This window comes from Petaurus breviceps, unplaced genomic scaffold (genome assembly GCF_028583685.1).
Source record: "Petaurus breviceps papuanus isolate PSGF00001 unplaced genomic scaffold, PetGlider_PUasm1.0 91133, whole genome shotgun sequence".
Classification (NCBI taxonomy): Eukaryota; Metazoa; Chordata; class Mammalia; order Diprotodontia; family Petauridae; genus Petaurus; species Petaurus breviceps.
In genome coordinates, this window is record NW_027187419.1 from 101575715 (window position 1) to 101581714 (window position 6000).

At 39.4% G+C, this 6000-nt stretch overlaps 1 non-coding gene across 1 annotated transcript; it reads left to right on the forward strand.

Annotated features, from left to right (window-relative positions):
• Nucleotides 1-5661: 5661 nt before the first annotated feature.
• Nucleotides 5662-5764, forward strand: LOC138155598 (U6 spliceosomal RNA). The gene has a single exon (XR_011166887.1). It is a non-coding gene; the product is annotated as a U6 spliceosomal RNA (small nuclear RNA).
• The last annotated feature ends 236 nt before the right edge of the window (nucleotides 5765-6000 follow it).

Here is a 6000-nt window from a genome sequence, read left to right on the forward strand (position 1 = left end):
AGGAACTTATTAAAGTTGAACTATTTACATTCCTGCATGGAAAGACAATAATCATAACTCATGAGACTTTTCTCAATATGACAGTTGAAGGGAATATATATGTATATATTTGTATACATATATATGTGTGTGTGTGTGTGTGTGTGTATAGGAGACTGTGTCTATAAATATATATGTGAGGGTGTGTATATGTGTGTACATGTATACATAGAGGGTATGGGATCAGTTGAATGGGAAGGCCTGATATCTAAAAAAATAAAATTAAGAGGTGAGAGGAATATGATGAGAGGAGAAAAGGAGAGATAGAATAGGGCAAATTATCTCATAAAAGGCGCAAGAGAAAACTTGCAATGGAGGGGAAGAGCAGGAAGGTGAAAGGAAATGGGACAACCTGATTCTTACTGAATTTGGCTTAAGGAGGGAATAACAAACACTCAATTAGGTATCTTACCCTACAAGAAAGTAGGGGGGGATGATAGAAGGGAGGGCAGATTGAGGGAGAGAGTAGTTAGAAGCAAACACTTGAAAAGGGACAGAATCAAAGTAGGAAACAGAATAAGTGGGGGGCAGGATGGGATGGAGGGAAATATAGTTAAGTCTTTCACAATATAATTATTATGGAAATGATTTGCATAGCTACACATGTACAACCTATATTGAATTGCTTGTCTTCCCAGTGGGGGTGGATGAAGAGGGAAGAAGGAAAAGAATCTGGAAATCAACGTTTAAAAAACAAATGTTTTAAAAAATTGTTTTTTACATGCAACTGGGAAATAAGATACACAGGCACTGGAGACTAGAAATCCATCTTGCCCTACTAGAAATTTTGGGGGGTGGGCTTGGGGGAGGATATAAGAGAACAGATTTGGAGAAGGGGTATTCAGTAGCCTTACTGTCTTGTGGGGGGTAGGGGAAAGATAGGGAGAAAATTTGTAACTCAAAATCTTGTGGAAATGAATGTTGAAAACTAAAAATAAATAAATTGGAAAAAAAGAGGGTGGCCCACTCCACCACAAGTGACTGTATTCAATCAAAGGAACATGGATACAATAACTGATTGACTAGTACAGAGCCAGTTCTCAGATCTAAGATATGGGTTGCTTGAGATGTATAATTGTGAGAAAACTCTTTACATCAATTTTCAGATCTGACTGGGTTTCTCATCATCATAACTTAGGTCCTTAGTTAAAGGTTTGAAAGCAGCAGGTCAAGGGGATCCAGCTTCCCAGCCCCACAGGGCTAGGTTCAAACAGTGTAATATGGTTTTCTCATTTTGACTTTCTCAATTTTGAATGGTTTTCTCACAAGTTAGAAATTGGATTGGATCCATAATAGAATAGAAAGGGAATTGAACTTCCTCTAGAATTGAATCACAATATGGTGTCAGTATGATTCGCTTAGTTCCCACTATCACTTTTAATTCCCTCCATATTTTCGAAATGGAAGGTATTAATGCTCACGTTACTTACCTGATGAGTTATGAGTAAATCTCTTTGTAAACCTTGATACACTACAGAAATAATACCATTAATGATGGTGAGAGCAATAGGTCATCTATTGAGTACCTATTATGGGCTGGGTGCTGATGGGACACAAAAATGTAGGGAACACAGCTTTTGTATCTCTACTGACTATTGAAATTCTGGAGGGTCAAAGGTAGTGGTTATTATCTGGGCCTTAGCCTAGCCCTCCTGAGCAGCAGTATCAAAATGGGGGTAATAATAGCATCTACCTTACAGGGTTATTGTAAGGAGCAAATGAGAAAATATTTGTAAAGCACTTTGCAAACTTTGAAGTGCTATGTAAATGCTAGCTACAATAAAGAATTATAATATGATACAATATGTAGTGTGTTATATAAATGTAGTATGTTATCATTATTGTAGTAGGTGCTAAAAGGGTTGAATTAAATAGAAACCAGAGGGCACATTTCCATTTATATTAACCCTATCCCTCCAATGTTGTTATTCCACCCTGCCCTGGCCTTCCATTGGGCCTTGTAAAATGCCTGTTCTGTTGTTGTTAAACTGTTCTTCAAATTTGATCTCTTCCTCTCATATTCCTTTAGTTTTCTTGCAGTCATGGAAACTTGGCTTCCCCAAAAGATACTTTGTTTTTTACACCTTTTCCAGTACTAAATATACTGTCTCTAATATTTCCCCAATGCAGTGGGCTTGGAAGAAGAGTTGACTTCTTTTTCCTCATTATTCTCTTTGAGATCCTCCCCTATGGTTATTTTCCTGGTGAACTTTTTGTAAATGTATTCTATAATGTAATATGTGAATCACATATCCCATGAAATTATGTTTCCTGATGTCTTTGGGTATGCAATAAACCAATTTCATCAACTCTTTTTAAAAGAATACTTGTGAACTATCCTTCCATTTAGGGATAACTTCTTTTTTTCTGTTTATAGCAAGAATATTAAGATTGATATTGTACAGCTCCTTTAGCAGTATAATCTCATTGGTCATTGGACAAGGATATCACATTTAGCATACCAACAGTCAAATTGAAATTGAGAAATAGTCTAAAGACTTGTGACTCTTAGAAACATCTGCCCCCTTTCTTGCTACTCTACTAATTCCAAAGAAGAAGTAGAAAGAGGACACTTGGAAAAGAGGGCTGTTTTGTATTGCTTTGTTTCAGGGTTTACTATGACCAAAAATTTTGTTATTGAGTGGCTAGCCTACTGGTGAGGAGCCTCTCAGTGTTCTTGAAAAGCATACTTGATCTGTTTCTAGGGCCACATTTAAAGCCTTTCCAGAATGGTAGAGCTTTCTGGAGTTTTTATTACACTGGCATAGCCTTGAAGAACCCAAAAGTCATTTTCATGCCATAAGAAGTCATCAGAGTAGAACTTTGTGGAGCTTAGAAACATCCAATCTTGAGAATGCAACATTTAAAATTGGCAAATACATTAATTCTGCCAAATCTTGCATTGAGAAGAAAAGACAAAACCCATAAGTACAATTCAAATTCAATGTACAAAAGCCTCTCTAGGAGACTTTGTTGAATAAAGTAGTTTAGAGAGTTCTAACAAGGTGTTTCATAGAAAGGTCATGTTCATTACATTTGGAAAGAGATGCTGGGGTCAGAGTCAAGATTGTAGAGTGAGAAGTATTTTTGCCTTAGCTCCCAGCAAATCCTCACAACAATCTAGAAAATGCTCTAGACTGAATTCTGAATGGGAAAGTCAAGAAAAAGTCAAAGTAAGTCATTTTTCCAACCCAGGGAAGCTTAGAAAGATATCTGCCAACAGTGGGGCAAGGGTTGTGGCAGGTGGCAGTGGCCATGAAGACAGGGAATATTACATTGCCCTGGGACAAAAAAGGAGTTGAGAGAACACCAGGGCAGAAAGAGAACCCACAGGACCCCTGAGCTAGCTCTGGGGTCAAGAATGGGTCCTTTTTTGGCAGCTTTTTCCCTGCCATTACATAGTCTGGGTCACGGACTCAGGGCAGAGAGAAGCGGTCACAAACAAGCAGAATCCTAGCTAAGTATGGAGTGCAAAACAAGTTCCAGAAATTTTGCTGTGTGGTTCTGAGTACAGGAATAGAACAGTGACTCTATTTTAGCCCTTAGCCTAGCACAAGCCTGCAGTGGAATAATCGGGGCAGAAGACCAGGACCAAAGGGGAGCTAGCATTAACCTTGCTGTGAACCTGTATAATTTCCCAGCAGGCTAACAGTGACTGAGTTCAACAGCAGTCTACTGAAACAATTCTATGCAAGCCAACAGGCTGAACTAGTGGAATGCAGACCAAGAGGGCAGTGAGCAGAGCACTCCCCAGATCACACCACTTTGGAAGTACTGAAAACCTGCAAGTCCATAGACACAACTGTGAAAATAACAGAAGGACATAAGCTCAGGCCAGACGTCCTCTTCCCACCTGGTACTCCCACCCCAAGAAGTGAGTAGAACCCAACATTATCATAAAGCCAAAGTCATGAGGTAGGCTGGAAGAAATGAGCAATGATGTAAACAAGAAACTCCAACCATAAAGAGCTACAATGGTGAAAAGGAAGCACAAGACACAAACAGAAGAAAACAACTTAAAAGCACCTACACACAAAGCCTTGGAAAAATACAGACTGGACATGAGCCCAATAAGAATTCCTGGAATATAGCACTAAGGAGCTAAAATTATTTTTAAAAAATGAGCTATGGGGGCGGCCAAGTAACACAGTGAGTAAGAGCACCGGCTCCAGTGTCGGGATGACCTGGGGATCTGTATCAGCAATGCAATATTCACAATGCCTTTGGAAATTACAGATATGCTGATGTAATTATCCATCACAAAATATATCAGGCTTGCTATATGGGGGGATAAGCTAGAAAATTTATTAGAATACCAAAAGACTGAGTCCCCAAACCAGAAAGTCAAAGCCATCAGAGTAGTTATGAAATTGGCACAGGTAGATAAAGTAGAAAGCACCCACATTCTCAAGCCTTTAAAACAGAACAGGCTACCTCAGGCAAAGGTCCTCCTCTCCCCACTCACAGCAACCACCCAGCATCCAGGAAGCATGCTCCCAGCAGCTCCGGGCCCTGGCAGTCCTCAGCATGTGTCCTTAGCAGAAATTCTGGCTGACTCAAAAAGGGGTTCATGGTGCCGCTGCCTCTGCTGCTGCTGCTGCTGCCGTCACTGCCACTGCTAGCCACCGCAGGAACTCTAGCTTGGCTTCCACTTCCTCTTGCTCCACCCCTTCCTGCTACATCAGCAAGTCCAATGGGGCATGGAAGATCTTTAAATCCCATAACCCTTACAGGATCGAATCCCAAGCTCAGACACTTAGCACCCACCCAGAAACACCTGACTGTGTAACCTTGAGCAAGTTACTTAACCCTGATTGCTTTAAAAATAATAATAATAATAAAGTCAAAAGACTTAAAAAAAAGAAGAAAATAGGTTATTGAGAAAATAACTGACCTGAAAAATAGATCTAGGATACATAATTTAAGAACTGTTGGACTACCTGAAAATCATTATTTAAAAAAAGCCTGGACATCATATTTCAAAATCATAAAGGGGGGGTGGCTAGGTGGTGCAGTGAGTAAAGCACTGGCCCTGGAATCTGGAAGACCCAAGTTCGGTTCCAGCCTCAGACACTTAACACCCACACACACACAAAAAAACTAGCCGTGTAACCTTAGGCAAGTTACTTAACCCCAATTGCCCTCCAAAAGGCAAAAAAAAAAAAAAAAATCATAAAGAAAAACAGACCAGATATCTTGGATCCAAAGGACACAGTAGAAATGGAAAGAATCCACCAGTCACCTCCTAAAAGAAACCCTAAAATTAAAACTCTGAGGAATGTTATAATGAAAACCCAGAGCTCCCAATTCTAGGAAAAAATACTGCAAGTAGCCAGAAAAAGAATTCAAGTACCATGGAACCATAGGATCACACAGAATTTAGGAGTCACTGGAATAAAGAACCAGAGGGCTTGAAATATGATATCCCAGAAGGCAAAGGATTTAGGGTTACAACCAAGAATAACCTACCCATCAAAACAGTATAATCCTATAGGGGAAAAATAAATATTTAATGGCATAGAGCACTTTCACATACACCTGATGAAAAGACTACAGCTGAATAGTAAATTGGACATTCAAACAGAGTACTGAAGAGAAAAATAAAAAGGTAAATATGAATGCTTGCTTCAGCAGCACATATACTAAAATTAGAATGATACAGAGAAGCTTTGTATGACCCCTGTGCAAGGATGATACACAAATTCATGAAACATTCCATATATTTTTGTGAAGGAAGGTGTGCCCTAGCCATCCCACATCTCAAACTGCATTCTAAAATGGTAATCTTCAAAGCTATGTGGTACTGGCTAAGAAATAGAGTAGTGGATCTATGGAATAGACTCAGTAGTAAATCACCATAGTAATCTACTGTTTGATAAACCCAAAGACCCCAGCTTTGGGGACAAGAATTGAATATTTGACAAATAGTGCTGGGAAAACTGGAAAATGGCATGGCAGAAA